Source organism: Oncorhynchus mykiss, chromosome 6 (genome assembly GCF_013265735.2).
Source record: "Oncorhynchus mykiss isolate Arlee chromosome 6, USDA_OmykA_1.1, whole genome shotgun sequence".
NCBI classification, from domain to species: domain Eukaryota; kingdom Metazoa; phylum Chordata; class Actinopteri; order Salmoniformes; family Salmonidae; genus Oncorhynchus; species Oncorhynchus mykiss.
Window position 1 is genome coordinate 47,706,739 of NC_048570.1, and position 20,576 is coordinate 47,727,314.

The following is a 20,576-nucleotide window of genomic DNA, read 5'->3' on the forward strand; positions in this document are numbered from 1 at the left end:
CTCGGACACCAAATGACCTATCGAGCCGAAACTCGGGATTCGGGGTCGCCTCACATAGGACTTCACATAATGTCCGAACTGGACCCGCAGCTAGAACGTAACTATGTGTTTTACCTTTTTATTATGTTTTCAACTAGAGGCGCTGTGAATTATGGGCCTGCTCTGACATATGTGATAGTTGGCTACTAAATGAGTAGGAAAAAGTGGGTTTGGTGTCAATTGATATCCATTTGGTGTCATAATGACATCTAATTGACTGATGGACACTGACTTGCTAGTTGACTTTTGTACATTTGCAATATGTTTAAACGGAGAGGGACCATCACCAAAATGGCATTCTGAAATCAACACAAAAAATGGCATCACCATAGTCTCCAGACTGTTCTGAGTTCAACGAGCTATCCCGCTTGACCGTAGCTCGCTCGGTCTAGGCGCAGCAACCATTAGAATAGAAGGCCCAAAATGAAGCCTGCACCACAATGTCATTTGCTTTTGAGTGACAGTGAGAGAACCGTTAGGGTGAGAAGAAAAATTCCACCACTTGAATGTTCCTAAGGTCCTCCCGATCTCAACAAGCCTAACCTTGACCGTGTGGCATTAACCCTTCACAGTAAAACAGTGTTTTTTGATCTCACAGATTACAGTGTCATCTCTCCCCATAGGAATACATTGCCTGCACCCCTAATTTCAACCCGAGGCCTATGTGGGTTATGAATGCCGTATGAACCTGTCTTCGGTACCAGTCCATCAGGCCACTATGAGGTCTACCTGTGTTGATTCTAAGCTTCCTGGACCAACCGGAAGTGGTTAAAATGCCCCTAAAAGTGTTTACCCATACACTGCATGCAGTTTGATAGACATAGTGCATTCAACCTTGTGTAGATCAGTCAATTCTTAACGTAAGGACTTAAAACTCAGGATTCTGTAACAGCATACCCCAATGAGGATATGTGTTGATTTATAACTTCCTGTGCCAACCGGAAGTGCCATAATTGGTGTCTCAGGGGCTGTTTCGAAGGGTTAAAAAAGTCTGATCTTTCCAAAACTTCATATGTGTGATTAGGCAACCCCCATGAACTGTAAATCAGTCATTTTTCCCAAAAAAAATCAAAGAAAAAAAAAATTGCACTAAAACACAACTTGGATGGAGGGACGTATTGGGGTGCGTAGAGACAGACAGTGGCTCCAATAGTTAGCTTTGTTGGAGCTAAAAAAGAACCGTCGGACCAAGAGTTCCGAAACTTTAGAAACCTGTTCTAGACCTCCCGTAGATGGTGCGTGGTGAGTTACGTGGCTCTAGAAGGTTCTCGGACCGAGAAACAGCCTCGTACATTTGAAATAACTTCAATTCATTTTTGCATCACGAAAATGACGACATTTAGAAATGTCCCAGAGTCGCAAGACTAGGTGCATTGCGATCGTCTCGGCCCATATAGACAGACCCCAACGTTTCTGTCCGATAGCTCATTCAAGGACCCCGTAGCAAGTCATGGAAAATAGTGGATTTTCAGCACCAATTAGGGTTTTTCTCGGACACCAAATGACCTATCGAGCCGAAACTTGGGATTCGGGGTCGCCTCAGCTAGGCCAACACATAACATAAGAAATGGACCCGCAGCTAAAACGTAACTACGTGTTTTATGGTTTTTTTATGGTTTGAACCGAAGGCGTTGTGAATTTTGGGCCAGCTCTGAAGTATGTAATAGTTGGCTACTAAACGAGTTGGAAAAAGTGGGTTTGGTGTCAGTTTGAATCAGTTTGGTGGTCAGAATGATATCTAATTGACTGATGGACTCTTGTCCACTTGACTCTTGTACATTTGCAATATGATCCTATAGTGAAAAAACATCACCAAAAGCGACATTCTGAAATCAACCCAAACGAGCGATTGAGATGACCCAGAATCACTGCAAAGCCATCCCGAGTTCATCGGGCCAGTCAATTTCACATTCCTGCAGGATTTTTATAGCATGACAAATTCGTGATGGTACCTGCCCATTAAAACATATTGCAAATGCACAGTGACTTTGAAAAAGTAAGAAACAAAAAAAAATACATCTAAAATTTTTTGAGCATGACAAATTCGTGATGGTACCTGCCCATTGAAACATATTCCAAATGCACAGTGACTTTGAAAAAGTAAGGAAACAAAAAAAAATACATCTAAAATTTTTTGAGCATGACAAATTCGTGATGGTACCTGCCCATTGAAACATATTGCAAATGCACAGTGACTTTGAAAAAGTAAGGAAACATAAACAAATTCGATAAACAAATTCGTGATGGTACCTGCCCATTGAAACATATTGCAAATGCACAGTGACTTTGAAAAAGTAAGGAAACATAAACAAATTCGATAAACAAATTCGTGATGGTACCTGCCCATTGAAACATATTGCAAATGCACAGTGACTTTGAAAAAGTAAGGAAACATAAACAAATTCGATAAACAAATTCATGATGGTACCTGCCCATTAAAACATATTCCAAATGCACAGTGACTTTGAAAAAGTAAGGAAACAAAAAAAAATACATCTAAAAAATTTTGAGCATGACAAATTCGTGATGGTACTTGCCCATTGAAACATATTGCAAATGCACAGTGACTTTGAAAAAGTAAGGAAACATAAACAAATTCGATAAACAAATTCGTGATGGTACCTGCCCATTGAAACATATTGCAAATGCACAGTGACTTTGAAAAAGTAAGGAAACATAAACAAATTCGATAAACAAATTCGTGATGGTACCTGCCCATTAAAACATATTCCAAATGCACAGTGACTTTGAAAAAGTAAGAAACAAAAAAAAATACATCTAAAATTTTTTGAGCATGACAAATTCGTGATGGTACCTGCCCATTGAAACATATTGCAAATGCACAGTGACTTTGAAAAAGTAAGGAAACATAAACAAATTCGATAAACAAATTCGTGATGGTACCTGCCCATTAAAACATATTCCAAATGCACAGTGACTTTGAAAAAGTAAGAAACAAAAAAAAATACATCTAAAAAATTTTGAGCATGACAAATTCGTGATGGTACCTGCCCATTGAAACATATTGCAAATGCACAGTGACTTTGAAAAAGTAAGGAAACATAAACAAATTCGATAAACAAATTCGTGATGGTACCTGCCCATTGAAACATATTGCAAATGCACAGTGACTTTGAAAAAGTAAGGAAACATAAACAAATTCGATAAACAAATTCGTGATGGTACCTGCCCATTGAAACATATTGCAAATGCACAGTGACTTTGAAAAAGTAAGGAAACATAAACAAATTCGATAAACAAATTCGTGATGGTACCTGCCCATTAAAACATATTCCAAATGCACAGTGACTTTGAAAAAGTAAGAAACAAAAAAAAATACATCTAAAATTTTTTGAGCATGACAAATTCGTGATGGTACCTGCCCATTGAAACATATTGCAAATGCACAGTGACTTTGAAAAAGTAAGGAAACATAAACAAATTCGATAAACAAATTCGTGATGGTACCTGCCCATTAAAACATATTCCAAATGCACAGTGACTTTGAAAAAGTAAGAAACAAAAAAAAATACATCTAAAATTTTTTGAGCATGACAAATTCGTGATGGTACCTGCCCATTGAAACATATTGCAAATGCACAGTGACTTTGAAAAAGTAAGGAAACATAAACAAATTCGATAAACAAATTCGTGATGGTACCTGCCCATTAAAACATATTCCAAATGCACAGTGACTTTGAAAAAGTAAGAAACAAAAAAAAATACATCTAAAAAATTTTGAGCATGACAAATTCGTGATGGTACCTGCCCATTGAAACATATTGCAAATGCACAGTGACTTTGAAAAAGTAAGGAAACATAAACAAATTCGATAAACAAATTCGTGATGGTACCTGCCCATTGAAACATATTGCAAATGCACAGTGACTTTGAAAAAGTAAGGAAACATAAACAAATTCGATAAACAAATTCGTGATGGTACCTGCCCATTGAAACATATTGCAAATGCACAGTGACTTTGAAAAAGTAAGGAAACATAAACAAATTCGATAAACAAATTCGTGATGGTACCTGCCCATTAAAACATATTCCAAATGCACAGTGACTTTGAAAAAGTAAGAAACAAAAAAAAATACATCTAAAATTTTTTGAGCATGACAAATTCGTGATGGTACCTGCCCATTGAAACATATTGCAAATGCACAGTGACTTTGAAAAAGTAAGGAAACATAAACAAATTCGATAAACAAATTCGTGATGGTACCTGCCCATTAAAACATATTCCAAATGCACAGTGACTTTGAAAAAGTAAGAAACAAAAAAAAATACATCTAAAATTTTTTGAGCATGACAAATTCGTGATGGTACCTGCCCATTGAAACATATTGCAAATGCACAGTGACTTTGAAAAAGTAAGGAAACATAAACAAATTCGATAAACAAATTCGTGATGGTACCTGCCCATTAAAACATATTCCAAATGCACAGTGACTTTGAAAAAGTAAGAAACAAAAAAAAATACATCTAAAAAATTTTGAGCATGACAAATTCGTGATGGTACCTGCCCATTGAAACATATTGCAAATGCACAGTGACTTTGAAAAAGTAAGGAAACATAAACAAATTCGATAAACAAATTCGTGATGGTACCTGCCCATTGAAACATATTGCAAATGCACAGTGACTTTGAAAAAGTAAGGAAACATAAACAAATTCGATAAACAAATTCGTGATGGTACCTGCCCATTGAAACATATTGCAAATGCACAGTGACTTTGAAAAAGTAAGGAAACATAAACAAATTCGATAAACAAATTCGTGATGGTACCTGCCCATTAAAACATATTCCAAATGCACAGTGACTTTGAAAAAGTAAGAAACAAAAAAAAATACATCTAAAATTTTTTGAGCATGACAAATTCGTGATGGTACCTGCCCATTGAAACATATTGCAAATGCACAGTGACTTTGAAAAAGTAAGGAAACATAAACAAATTCGATAAACAAATTCGTGATGGTACCTGCCCATTAAAACATATTCCAAATGCACAGTGACTTTGAAAAAGTAAGAAACAAAAAAAAATACATCTAAAAAATTTTGAGCATGACAAATTCGTGATGGTACCTGCCCATTGAAACATATTGCAAATGCACAGTGACTTTGAAAAAGTAAGGAAACATAAACAAATTCGATAAACAAATTCGTGATGGTACCTGCCCATTAAAACATATTCCAAATGCACAGTGACTTTGAAAAAGTAAGGAAACCCAAAAAAATACATCTAAAAAATTTTGAGCATGACAAATTCGTGATGGTACCTGCCCATTGAAACATATTGCAAATGCACAGTGACTTTGAAAAAGTAAGGAAACATAAACAAATTCGATAAACAAATTCGTGATGGTACCTGCCCATTAAAACATATTCCAAATGCACAGTGACTTTGAAAAAGTAAGGAAACAAAAAAAAATACATCTAAAATTTTTTGAGCATGACAAATTCGTGATGGTACCTGCCCATTGAAACATATTGCAAATGCACAGTGACTTTGAAAAAGTAAGGAAACATAAACAAATTCGATAAACAAATTCGTGATGGTACCTGCCCATTAAAACATATTCCAAATGCACAGTGACTTTGAAAAAGTAAGAAACAAAAAAAAATACATCTAAAAAATTTTGAGCATGACAAATTCGTGATGGTACCTGCCCATTGAAACATATTGCAAATGCACAGTGACTTTGAAAAAGTAAGGAAACATAAACAAATTCGATAAACAAATTCGTGATGGTACCTGCCCATTGAAACATATTGCAAATGCACAGTGACTTTGAAAAAGTAAGGAAACATAAACAAATTCGATAAACAAATTCGTGATGGTACCTGCCCATTGAAACATATTGCAAATGCACAGTGACTTTGAAAAAGTAAGGAAACATAAACAAATTCGATAAACAAATTCGTGATGGTACCTGCCCATTAAAACATATTCCAAATGCACAGTGACTTTGAAAAAGTAAGAAACAAAAAAAAATACATCTAAAATTTTTTGAGCATGACAAATTCGTGATGGTACCTGCCCATTGAAACATATTGCAAATGCACAGTGACTTTGAAAAAGTAAGGAAACATAAACAAATTCGATAAACAAATTCGTGATGGTACCTGCCCATTAAAACATATTCCAAATGCACAGTGACTTTGAAAAAGTAAGAAACAAAAAAAAATACATCTAAAATTTTTTGAGCATGACAAATTCGTGATGGTACCTGCCCATTGAAACATATTGCAAATGCACAGTGACTTTGAAAAAGTAAGGAAACATAAACAAATTCGATAAACAAATTCGTGATGGTACCTGCCCATTAAAACATATTCCAAATGCACAGTGACTTTGAAAAAGTAAGAAACAAAAAAAAATACATCTAAAAAATTTTGAGCATGACAAATTCGTGATGGTACCTGCCCATTGAAACATATTGCAAATGCACAGTGACTTTGAAAAAGTAAGGAAACATAAACAAATTCGATAAACAAATTCGTGATGGTACCTGCCCATTGAAACATATTGCAAATGCACAGTGACTTTGAAAAAGTAAGGAAACATAAACAAATTCGATAAACAAATTCGTGATGGTACCTGCCCATTGAAACATATTGCAAATGCACAGTGACTTTGAAAAAGTAAGGAAACATAAACAAATTCGATAAACAAATTCGTGATGGTACCTGCCCATTAAAACATATTCCAAATGCACAGTGACTTTGAAAAAGTAAGAAACAAAAAAAAATACATCTAAAATTTTTTGAGCATGACAAATTCGTGATGGTACCTGCCCATTGAAACATATTGCAAATGCACAGTGACTTTGAAAAAGTAAGGAAACATAAACAAATTCGATAAACAAATTCGTGATGGTACCTGCCCATTAAAACATATTCCAAATGCACAGTGACTTTGAAAAAGTAAGAAACAAAAAAAAATACATCTAAAAAATTTTGAGCATGACAAATTCGTGATGGTACCTGCCCATTGAAACATATTGCAAATGCACAGTGACTTTGAAAAAGTAAGGAAACATAAACAAATTCGATAAACAAATTCGTGATGGTACCTGCCCATTAAAACATATTCCAAATGCACAGTGACTTTGAAAAAGTAAGGAAACCCAAAAAAATACATCTAAAAAATTTTGAGCATGACAAATTCGTGATGGTACCTGCCCATTGAAACATATTGCAAATGCACAGTGACTTTGAAAAAGTAAGGAAACATAAACAAATTCGATAAACAAATTCGTGATGGTACCTGCCCATTAAAACATATTCCAAATGCACAGTGACTTTGAAAAAGTAAGGAAACAAAAAAAAATACATCTAAAATTTTTTGAGCATGACAAATTCGTGATGGTACCTGCCCATTGAAACATATTGCAAATGCACAGTGACTTTGAAAAAGTAAGGAAACATAAACAAATTCGATAAACAAATTCGTGATGGTACCTGCCCATTAAAACATATTCCAAATGCACAGTGACTTTGAAAAAGTAAGAAACAAAAAAAAATACATCTAAAAAATTTTGAGCATGACAAATTCGTGATGGTACCTGCCCATTGAAACATATTGCAAATGCACAGTGACTTTGAAAAAGTAAGGAAACATAAACAAATTCGATAAACAAATTCGTGATGGTACCTGCCCATTAAAACATATTCCAAATGCACAGTGACTTTGAAAAAGTAAGAAACAAAAAAAAATACATCTAAAAAATTTTGAGCATGACAAATTCGTGATGGTACCTGCCCATTGAAACATATTGCAAATGCACAGTGACTTTGAAAAAGTAAGGAAACATAAACAAATTCGATAAACAAATTCGTGATGGTACCTGCCCATTAAAACATATTCCAAATGCACAGTGACTTTGAAAAAGTAAGGAAACCCAAAAAAATACATCTAAAAAATTTTGAGCATGACAAATTCGTGATGGTACCTGCCCATTGAAACATATTGCAAATGCACAGTGACTTTGAAAAAGTAAGGAAACATAAACAAATTCGATAAACAAATTCGTGATGGTACCTGCCCATTAAAACATATTCCAAATGCACAGTGACTTTGAAAAAGTAAGGAAACAAAAAAAAATACATCTAAAATTTTTTGAGCATGACAAATTCGTGATGGTACCTGCCCATTGAAACATATTGCAAATGCACAGTGACTTTGAAAAAGTAAGGAAACATAAACAAATTCGATAAACAAATTCGTGATGGTACCTGCCCATTAAAACATATTCCAAATGCACAGTGACTTTGAAAAAGTAAGAAACAAAAAAAAATACATCTAAAATTTTTTGAGCATGACAAATTCGTGATGGTACCTGCCCATTGAAACATATTGCAAATGCACAGTGACTTTGAAAAAGTAAGGAAACATAAACAAATTCGATAAACAAATTCGTGATGGTACCTGCCCATTAAAACATATTCCAAATGCACAGTGACTTTGAAAAAGTAAGGAAACCCAAAAAAATACATCTAAAAAATTTTGAGCATGACAAATTCGTGATGGTACCTGCCCATTGAAACATATTGCAAATGCACAGTGACTTTGAAAAAGTAAGGAAACATAAACAAATTCGATAAACAAATTCGTGATGGTACCTGCCCATTAAAACATATTCCAAATGCACAGTGACTTTGAAAAAGTAAGGAAACAAAAAAAAATACATCTAAAATTTTTTGAGCATGACAAATTCGTGATGGTACCTGCCCATTGAAACATATTGCAAATGCACAGTGACTTTGAAAAAGTAAGGAAACATAAACAAATTCGATAAACAAATTCGTGATGGTACCTGCCCATTAAAACATATTCCAAATGCACAGTGACTTTGAAAAAGTAAGAAACAAAAAAAAATACATCTAAAATTTTTTGAGCATGACAAATTCGTGATGGTACCTGCCCATTGAAACATATTGCAAATGCACAGTGACTTTGAAAAAGTAAGGAAACATAAACAAATTCGATAAACAAATTCGTGATGGTACCTGCCCATTAAAACATATTCCAAATGCACAGTGACTTTGAAAAAGTAAGGAAACAAAAAAAAATACATCTAAAAAATTTTGAGCATGACAAATTCGTGATGGTACCTGCCCATTGAAACATATTGCAAATGCACAGTGACTTTGAAAAAGTAAGGAAACATAAACAAATTCGATAAACAAATTCGTGATGGTACCTGCCCATTAAAACATATTCCAAATGCACAGTGACTTTGAAAAAGTAAGGAAACAAAAAAAAATACATCTAAAAAATTTTGAGCATGACAAATTCGTGATGGTACCTGCCCATTGAAACATATTGCAAATGCACAGTGACTTTGAAAAAGTAAGGAAACATAAACAAATTCGATAAACAAATTCGTGATGGTACCGGCCCATTAAAACATATTCCAAATGCACAGTGACTTTGAAAAAGTAAGGAAACAAAAAAAAATACATCTAAAAAATTTTGAGCATGACAAATTCGTGATGGTACCTGCCCATTGAAACATATTGCAAATGCACAGTGACTTTGAAAAAGTAAGGAAACATAAACAAATTCGATAAACAAATTCGTGATGGTACCTGCCCATTAAAACATATTCCAAATGCACAGTGACTTTGAAAAAGTAAGGAAACCCAAAAAAATACATCTAAAAAATTTTGAGCATGACAAATTCGTGATGGTACCTGCCCATTGAAACATATTGCAAATGCACAGTGACTTTGAAAAAGTAAGGAAACATAAACAAATTCGATAAACAAATTCGTGATGGTACCTGCCCATTAAAACATATTCCAAATGCACAGTGACTTTGAAAAAGTAAGGAAACAAAAAAAAATACATCTAAAATTTTTTGAGCATGACAAATTCGTGATGGTACCTGCCCATTGAAACATATTGCAAATGCACAGTGACTTTGAAAAAGTAAGGAAACAAACAAATTCGATAAACAAATTCGTGATGGTACCTGCCCATTAAAACATATTCCAAATGCACAGTGACTTTGAAAAAGTAAGAAACAAAAAAAAATACATCTAAAATTTTTTGAGCATGACAAATTCGTGATGGTACCTGCCCATTGAAACATATTGCAAATGCACAGTGACTTTGAAAAAGTAAGGAAACATAAACAAATTCGATAAACAAATTCGTGATGGTACCTGCCCATTGAAACATATTGCAAATGCACAGTGACTTTGAAAAAGTAAGGAAACATAAACAAATTCGATAAACAAATTCGTGATGGTACCTGCCCATTGAAACATATTGCAAATGCACAGTGACTTTGAAAAAGTAAGGAAACATAAACAAATTCGATAAACAAATTCGTGATGGTACCTGCCCATTAAAACATATTCCAAATGCACAGTGACTTTGAAAAAGTAAGAAACAAAAAAAAATACATCTAAAAAATTTTGAGCATGACAAATTCGTGATGGTACCTGCCCATTGAAACATATTGCAAATGCACAGTGACTTTGAAAAAGTAAGGAAACATAAACAAATTCGATAAACAAATTCGTGATGGTACCTGCCCATTAAAACATATTCCAAATGCACAGTGACTTTGAAAAAGTAAGAAACAAAAAAAAATACATCTAAAAAATTTTGAGCATGACAAATTCGTGATGGTACCTGCCCATTGAAACATATTGCAAATGCACAGTGACTTTGAAAAAGTAAGGAAACATAAACAAATTCGATAAACAAATTCGTGATGGTACCTGCCCATTAAAACATATTCCAAATGCACAGTGACTTTGAAAAAGTAAGGAAACCCAAAAAAATACATCTAAAAAATTTTGAGCATGACAAATTCGTGATGGTACCTGCCCATTGAAACATATTGCAAATGCACAGTGACTTTGAAAAAGTAAGGAAACATAAACAAATTCGATAAACAAATTCGTGATGGTACCTGCCCATTAAAACATATTCCAAATGCACAGTGACTTTGAAAAAGTAAGGAAACAAAAAAAAATACATCTAAAATTTTTTGAGCATGACAAATTCGTGATGGTACCTGCCCATTGAAACATATTGCAAATGCACAGTGACTTTGAAAAAGTAAGGAAACAAACAAATTCGATAAACAAATTCGTGATGGTACCTGCCCATTAAAACATATTCCAAATGCACAGTGACTTTGAAAAAGTAAGAAACAAAAAAAAATACATCTAAAATTTTTTGAGCATGACAAATTCGTGATGGTACCTGCCCATTGAAACATATTGCAAATGCACAGTGACTTTGAAAAAGTAAGGAAACATAAACAAATTCGATAAACAAATTCGTGATGGTACCTGCCCATTGAAACATATTGCAAATGCACAGTGACTTTGAAAAAGTAAGGAAACATAAACAAATTCGATAAACAAATTCGTGATGGTACCTGCCCATTGAAACATATTGCAAATGCACAGTGACTTTGAAAAAGTAAGGAAACATAAACAAATTCGATAAACAAATTCGTGATGGTACCTGCCCATTAAAACATATTCCAAATGCACAGTGACTTTGAAAAAGTAAGAAACAAAAAAAAATACATCTAAAAAATTTTGAGCATGACAAATTCGTGATGGTACCTGCCCATTGAAACATATTGCAAATGCACAGTGACTTTGAAAAAGTAAGGAAACATAAACAAATTCGATAAACAAATTCGTGATGGTACCTGCCCATTAAAACATATTCCAAATGCACAGTGACTTTGAAAAAGTAAGAAACAAAAAAAAATACATCTAAAAAATTTTGAGCATGACAAATTCGTGATGGTACCTGCCCATTGAAACATATTGCAAATGCACAGTGACTTTGAAAAAGTAAGGAAACATAAACAAATTCGATAAACAAATTCGTGATGGTACCTGCCCATTAAAACATATTCCAAATGCACAGTGACTTTGAAAAAGTAAGGAAACCCAAAAAAATACATCTAAAAAATTTTGAGCATGACAAATTCGTGATGGTACCTGCCCATTGAAACATATTGCAAATGCACAGTGACTTTGAAAAAGTAAGGAAACATAAACAAATTCGATAAACAAATTCGTGATGGTACCTGCCCATTAAAACATATTCCAAATGCACAGTGACTTTGAAAAAGTAAGGAAACAAAAAAAAATACATCTAAAATTTTTTGAGCATGACAAATTCGTGATGGTACCTGCCCATTGAAACATATTGCAAATGCACAGTGACTTTGAAAAAGTAAGGAAACATAAACAAATTCGATAAACAAATTCGTGATGGTACCTGCCCATTAAAACATATTCCAAATGCACAGTGACTTTGAAAAAGTAAGAAACAAAAAAAAATACATCTAAAATTTTTTGAGCATGACAAATTCGTGATGGTACCTGCCCATTGAAACATATTGCAAATGCACAGTGACTTTGAAAAAGTAAGGAAACATAAACAAATTCGATAAACAAATTCGTGATGGTACCTGCCCATTAAAACATATTCCAAATGCACAGTGACTTTGAAAAAGTAAGGAAACCCAAAAAAATACATCTAAAAAATTTTGAGCATGACAAATTCGTGATGGTACCTGCCCATTGAAACATATTGCAAATGCACAGTGACTTTGAAAAAGTAAGGAAACATAAACAAATTCGATAAACAAATTCGTGATGGTACCTGCCCATTAAAACATATTCCAAATGCACAGTGACTTTGAAAAAGTAAGGAAACAAAAAAAAATACATCTAAAATTTTTTGAGCATGACAAATTCGTGATGGTACCTGCCCATTGAAACATATTGCAAATGCACAGTGACTTTGAAAAAGTAAGGAAACATAAACAAATTCGATAAACAAATTCGTGATGGTACCTGCCCATTAAAACATATTCCAAATGCACAGTGACTTTGAAAAAGTAAGAAACAAAAAAAAATACATCTAAAATTTTTTGAGCATGACAAATTCGTGATGGTACCTGCCCATTGAAACATATTGCAAATGCACAGTGACTTTGAAAAAGTAAGGAAACATAAACAAATTCGATAAACAAATTCGTGATGGTACCTGCCCATTAAAACATATTCCAAATGCACAGTGACTTTGAAAAAGTAAGAAACAAAAAAAAATACATCTAAAATTTTTTGAGCATGACAAATTCGTGATGGTACCTGCCCATTGAAACATATTGCAAATGCACAGTGACTTTGAAAAAGTAAGGAAACATAAACAAATTCGATAAACAAATTCGTGATGGTACCTGCCCATTAAAACATATTCCAAATGCACAGTGACTTTGAAAAAGTAAGGAAACCCAAAAAAATACATCTAAAAAATTTTGAGCATGACAAATTCGTGATGGTACCTGCCCATTGAAACATATTGCAAATGCACAGTGACTTTGAAAAAGTAAGGAAACATAAACAAATTCGATAAACAAATTCGTGATGGTACCTGCCCATTAAAACATATTCCAAATGCACAGTGACTTTGAAAAAGTAAGGAAACAAAAAAAAATACATCTAAAATTTTTTGAGCATGACAAATTCGTGATGGTACCTGCCCATTGAAACATATTGCAAATGCACAGTGACTTTGAAAAAGTAAGGAAACATAAACAAATTCGATAAACAAATTCGTGATGGTACCTGCCCATTAAAACATATTCCAAATGCACAGTGACTTTGAAAAAGTAAGAAACAAAAAAAAATACATCTAAAATTTTTTGAGCATGACAAATTCGTGATGGTACCTGCCCATTGAAACATATTGCAAATGCACAGTGACTTTGAAAAAGTAAGGAAACATAAACAAATTCGATAAACAAATTCGTGATGGTACCTGCCCATTAAAACATATTCCAAATGCACAGTGACTTTGAAAAAGTAAGAAACAAAAAAAAATACATCTAAAAAATTTTGAGCATGACAAATTCGTGATGGTACCTGCCCATTGAAACATATTGCAAATGCACAGTGACTTTGAAAAAGTAAGGAAACATAAACAAATTCGATAAACAAATTCGTGATGGTACCTGCCCATTAAAACATATTCCAAATGCACAGTGACTTTGAAAAAGTAAGAAACAAAAAAAAATACATCTAAAATTTTTTGAGCATGACAAATTCGTGATGGTACCTGCCCATTGAAACATATTGCAAATGCACAGTGACTTTGAAAAAGTAAGGAAACATAAACAAATTCGATAAACAAATTCGTGATGGTACCTGCCCATTAAAACATATTCCAAATGCACAGTGACTTTGAAAAAGTAAGGAAACAAAAAAAAATACATCTAAAAAATTTTGAGCATGACAAATTCGTGATGGTACCTGCCCATTGAAACATATTGCAAATGCACAGTGACTTTGAAAAAGTAAGGAAACATAAACAAATTCGATAAACAAATTCGTGATGGTACCTGCCCATTAAAACATATTCCAAATGCACAGTGACTTTGAAAAAGTAAGGAAACAAAAAAAAATACATCTAAAAAATTTTGAGCATGACAAATTCGTGATGGTACCTGCCCATTGAAACATATTGCAAATGCACAGTGACTTTGAAAAAGTAAGGAAACATAAACAAATTCGATAAACAAATTCGTGATGGTATCGGCCCATTAAAACATATTCCAAATGCACAGTGACTTTGAAAAAGTAAGGAAACAAAAAAAAATACATCTAAAAAATTTTGAGCATGACAAATTCGTGATGGTACCTGCCCATTGAAACATATTGCAAATGCACAGTGACTTTGAAAAAGTAAGGAAACATAAACAAATTCGATAAACAAATTCGTGATGGTACCTGCCCATTAAAACATATTCCAAATGCACAGTGACTTTGAAAAAGTAAGGAAACAAAAAAAAATACATCTAAAATTTTTTGAGCATGACAAATTCGTGATGGTACCTGCCCATTGAAACATATTGCAAATGCACAGTGACTTTGAAAAAGTAAGGAAACATAAACAAATTCGATAAACAAATTCGTGATGGTACCTGCCCATTAAAACATATTCCAAATGCACAGTGACTTTGAAAAAGTAAGAAACAAAAAAAAATACATCTAAAATTTTTTGAGCATGACAAATTCGTGATGGTACCTGCCCATTGAAACATATTGCAAATGCACAGTGACTTTGAAAAAGTAAGGAAACATAAACAAATTCGATAAACAAATTCGTGATGGTACCTGCCCATTAAAACATATTCCAAATGCACAGTGACTTTGAAAAAGTAAGGAAACAAAAAAAAATACATCAAAAAAATTTTGAGCATGACAAATTCGTGATGGTACCTGCCCATTGAAACATATTGCAAATGCACAGTGACTTTGAAAAAGTAAGGAAACATAAACAAATTCGATAAACAAATTCGTGATGGTACCTGCCCATTAAAACATATTCCAAATGCACAGTGACTTTGAAAAAGTAAGGAAACAAAAAAAAATACATCTAAAAAATTTTGAGCATGACAAATTCGTGATGGTACCTGCCCATTGAAACATATTGCAAATGCACAGTGACTTTGAAAAAGTAAGGAAACATAAACAAATTCGATAAACAAATTCGTGATGGTACCTGCCCATTAAAACATATTCCAAATGCACAGTGACTTTGAAAAAGTAAGGAAACAAAAAAAAATACATCTAAAAAATTTTGAGCATGACAAATTCGTGATGGTACCTGCCCATTGAAACATATTGCAAATGCACAGTGACTTTGAAAAAGTAAGGAAACATAAACAAATTCGATAAACAAATTCGTGATGGTACCTGCCCATTAAAACATATTGCAAATGCACAGTGACTTTGAAAAAGTAAGGAAACATAAACAAAAAAACATCCCAAAAAATGTTGGGTAACCAGCTGCATATTTTAGATCACAAGCTTGAATTTTGAGCATGACAAATTCGTGATGGTACCTGCCCATTAAAACATATCTCAAATGCACAGTGACTTTGAAAAAGTAAGGAAACATAAACAAATTCGATAAACAAATTCGTGATGGTACCTGCCCATTAAAACATATTCCAAATGCACAGTGACTTTGAAAAAGTAAGGAAACAAAAAAAAATACATCTAAAATTTTTTGAGCATGACAAATTCGTGATGGTACCTGCCCATTGAAACATATTGCAAATGCACAGTGACTTTGAAAAAGTAAGGAAACATAAACAAATTCGATAAACAAATTCGTGATGGTACCTGCCCATTAAAACATATTCCAAATGCACAGTGACTTTGAAAAAGTAAGAAACAAAAAAAAATACATCTAAAATTTTTTGAGCATGACAAATTCGTGATGGTACCTGCCCATTGAAACATATTGCAAATGCACAGTGACTTTGAAAAAGTAAGGAAACATAAACAAATTCGATAAACAAATTCGTGATGGTACCTGCCCATTAAAACATATTCCAAATGCACAGTGACTTTGAAAAAGTAAGGAAACAAAAAAAAATACATCAAAAAAATTTTGAGCATGACAAATTCGTGATGGTACCTGCCCATTGAAACATATTGCAAATGCACAGTGACTTTGAAAAAGTAAGGAAACATAAACAAATTCGATAAACAAATTCGTGATGGTACCTGCCCATTAAAACATATTCCAAATGCACAGTGACTTTGAAAAAGTAAGGAAACAAAAAAAAATACATCTAAAAATTTTTGAGCATGACAAATTCGTGATGGTACCTGCCCATTGAAACATATTGCAAATGCACAGTGACTTTGAAAAAGTAAGGAAACATAAACAAATTCGATAAACAAATTCGTGATGGTACCTGCCCATTAAAACATATTCCAAATGCACAGTGACTTTGAAAAAGTAAGGAAACAAAAAAAAATACATCTAAAAAATTTTGAGCATGACAAATTCGTGATGGTACCTGCCCATTGAAACATATTGCAAATGCACAGTGACTTTGAAAAAGTAAGGAAACATAAACAAATTCGATAAACAAATTCGTGATGGTACCTGCCCATTAAAACATATTGCAAATGCACAGTGACTTTGAAAAAGTAAGGAAACATAAACAAAAAAACATCCCAAAAAATGTTGGGTAACCAGCTGCATATTTTAGATCACAAGCTTGAATTTTGAGCATGACAAATTCGTGATGGTACCTGCCCATTAAAACATATCTCAAATGCACAGTGACTTTGAAAAAGTAAGGAAACATAAACAAAAAAACATCCCAAAAATGTTTTTTTGGGTTACCAGTTGCATATTTTAGATCACCAGGTGCACATTTCAGGTCACCAGGTGCACATTTCAGATCACCAGGTGCACGGAGGAAAATATTTACTTTTGACTTTGACTTTTGACTTCCTATGACATCATATTGCAAATGGAGAAAACATATGCCTTATGCACAAGTAAAACAAAAAGAAATATGTAATACAAGTTGACCAAGGTATAGTTTGAGCAAAGTAAAGTTTGAATTTTGAGCATGACAAATTCGTGATGGTACCTGCCCATTAAAACATATTGCAAATGTACAGTGACTTTGAAAAAGTAAGGAAACATAAACAAAAAAACATCCCAAATTTTTTTTTTTGGGTTACCAGTTGCATATTTTAGATCACCAGGTGCACATTTCAGGTCACCAGGTGCACATTTCAGATCACCAGGTGCACGGAGGAAAATATTTACTTTTGACTTTGACTTTTGACTTCCTATGACATCATATTGCAAATGGAGAAAACATATGCCTTATGCACAAGTAAAACAAAAAGAAATATGTAATACAAGTTGACCAAGGTATAGTTTGAGCAAAGTAAAGTTTGAATTTTGAGCATGACAAATTCGTGATGGTATCTGCCCATTAAAACATATTGCAAATGCACAGTGACTTTGAAAAAGTAAGGAAACATAAACAAAAAAAATCAAAAAAATTTTGTTGCACATTTTAGATCATCAGTTGCACGGAGGAAAATATTTACTTTTGACTTAGACTTTTGACTTCCTATGACATCATATTGCAAATGGAGAAAACATATGCCTTATGCACAAGTAAAAAAAATATGATAATAAAGCATGACTAAAGTATGTTGATAAAGTTCTTATACATGTGTTATTGACACAAAAATCGAAAGAATTTTGAAAAAAGGTCAAGAAAGCACTTTTTTAAGGATGTATGAAGTTTTTTACCAAATTTTGACATTTTTGACTTTTGACTTTTGACTTCCTATGAAATCATATTCCAAATGGAGAAAACATATGCCTTATGCACAAGTAAAAAAAAATATATATATATGATAATAAAGTATGACTAAAGTATGTTGATAAAGTTCTTATACATGTGTAATTGACACAAAAATCGAAAGAATTTTGAAAAAAGGTCCAGAAAGCACTTTTTTAAGGATGTGTGAAGTTTTTTACCAAATTTTGACATTTTTGACTTTTGACTTTTGACTTCCTATGAAATCATATTGCAAATGGACAAAACATATGCCTTATGCGCATGTACTTAAAAAATATATATATATGATGACAAAAGTATACTCATACAGTACTTACCCATGTGTAATTGACAAAAAACTCGAAAGAATTTCGAAAAAAGGTCCAGAAAGCACTTTTTTAAGGGTTTTTAAGTTTTTTTTTAAAAATGTCATTTTTCAAAATTTGGCTTTTGGATGTTGACTTGGGTGCCATTTGCAATATGAAATGCCCCGGTGGAACGCACACGCCCCCTATTGGAATTTTGAAGTGTTACAATTGGCAATTGCCATATGGCATTTGCAATATACTTTGCATGAATCAACGCCAAATTGGGTGGTATTGACCATCGTGTATATGGTTTGTCCAATGCCAATATACCGCCATTTGTTTTTGTCCAAATCAGGGGGGTATTCCCTTACTGATAATAGGACGTAACACAGGGATGAGGAGAAAACAATCATTTGGATCCTACACAACACGTTGTTGTACCTAAATAATTCCACAAGAGGGCGACATATAAACATTTCTTAAAACCAATTAACCTCTACTGCCTTCAGTCCATGACGTCCCCGACTAACTAAAAGTCTGCGTCTGCAAAAATGCTCTTTTATCATAACTCGACATGAAAGTAGCAAAGCCAAAACAGTCAATGACATGCTTTTCGGGATATACATTTAGCTATGGTGGAAGAAAAGGTAAGTGAAATATAGGGGAAGGTAGAACATGTTTTACAGTAAGTTTAAAGTTGTTATCACCAATTTAGCTCTGATAGGCCTTTGGCAATCCAAGCTTTTGGGATCGTACTCAAGGCTACTTGGTTTAGGCCTGGCTATAGCCTAGGGATACAGTCCAATAATATCTCCTTCTCCTGAAGTGTACACTCGTTCGCTTCTTCCTACAAATCTAAAATCATTGGATTGGTGGAGGCATGGGCTAGAGAGGAATATGCTACCAAATAGCACCTTATTCCCTAATGTAGGCCTACTTTTAAGGAATGCACTATAAGGAATAGATCAATCAACTGGCTCACTAAATGGGGTACCGAAATACATCCAAAAGAGGTCGACACGAAATTAGACTAGGTTTATTTCTGTTTTGACCTACTGAGTCGCAGTGCTTAGTGAACAGATTTCAATGTGGGCCTAGCTGTATCGAAAACGGTTGATGGGGAAAGTGTGTAATCTGATCAATATATTTCCCCCCCAATATTAATGAGAGAATGGGAATGTGCATAAAGGTCTAACATTCCATGACGTGGTATGAAGTTCTTAATTCGTCAGTGGCTGCAATATTGTCCTCAGTAAACTCAACATGAGTGAAAACAACACAGACAAGGACAAGTTTTTCGAGATATAAAAAATACTGTATGCTATTATGGATGAAGAAAAGGTAGGTTAAATGACACTAAATATTTGGGAATGTAACTAAGGAAAACGTCATTTAAGATAACATAGGCTATTGCAAAACAAATGTCTAATTCTCTCTATTAAGTCAATCACCAGTTTAGCTCTGATATGGCTGTAGCTCTATGATGTCCTTTGCAAGAATCTAATCTGACATTGACATGAAATTCCTATGTCCTTCAGGTAGTACAGAGAGATGATGATGATCCCCCGAGGGAGGGGAGGGAGGTTGTTGAGGAAGAACCAGTGGCCCAGCTCAAGAAGGAGCCCAAGAAGACAGGAAAGGTAAAATGGCAGGAGTGACAGGGCAACTACTAGACTAGTAACACTCAATTGTCACAATAGCTGCATTGACCTGATGTAACATGTCTATTATTTGTGATCTGGAATCTATTCTATTCTATCCAAGGCGAAGAGGAATAGTAGTTCCAAGAAGTCAGGGGAGCAGGGCACTGATACGGATCCAGGTCATAGATTTTCCCTCTGTAGTATGTTGGTTCTCTAAACTTGAATATCATAGATAAAGGTCATGTTAGAAACTGTAGTCAGTAAGAAATGTTGCATGGATAGTTTTATTCAATAGTCCTATTGTAGCAATTTTATCAAAGTATTGTATTAAGAGAAAAGCGTCTGACTTATCCTGAATTGTCCTATATGGTAATAACATATTTAGGATTGAGGAATAAACACCCGGACAGAGGATCTG

At 33.8% G+C, this 20,576-nt stretch overlaps 1 protein-coding gene across 1 annotated transcript in view; it reads left to right on the plus strand.

The window, feature by feature from the left end:
• Positions 1 to 18,892: 18,892 nt before the first annotated feature.
• Positions 18,893 to 20,576, plus strand: part of LOC118964888 — a 510,365-nt gene continuing 508,681 nt past the window's right edge. The window contains exons 1-2 of the mRNA XM_036980300.1: positions 18,893 to 20,155; positions 20,544 to 20,576. The gene's annotated coding sequence lies outside the window, so the exon portion shown is untranslated. The remainder of the gene's footprint in view (positions 20,156 to 20,543) is intronic.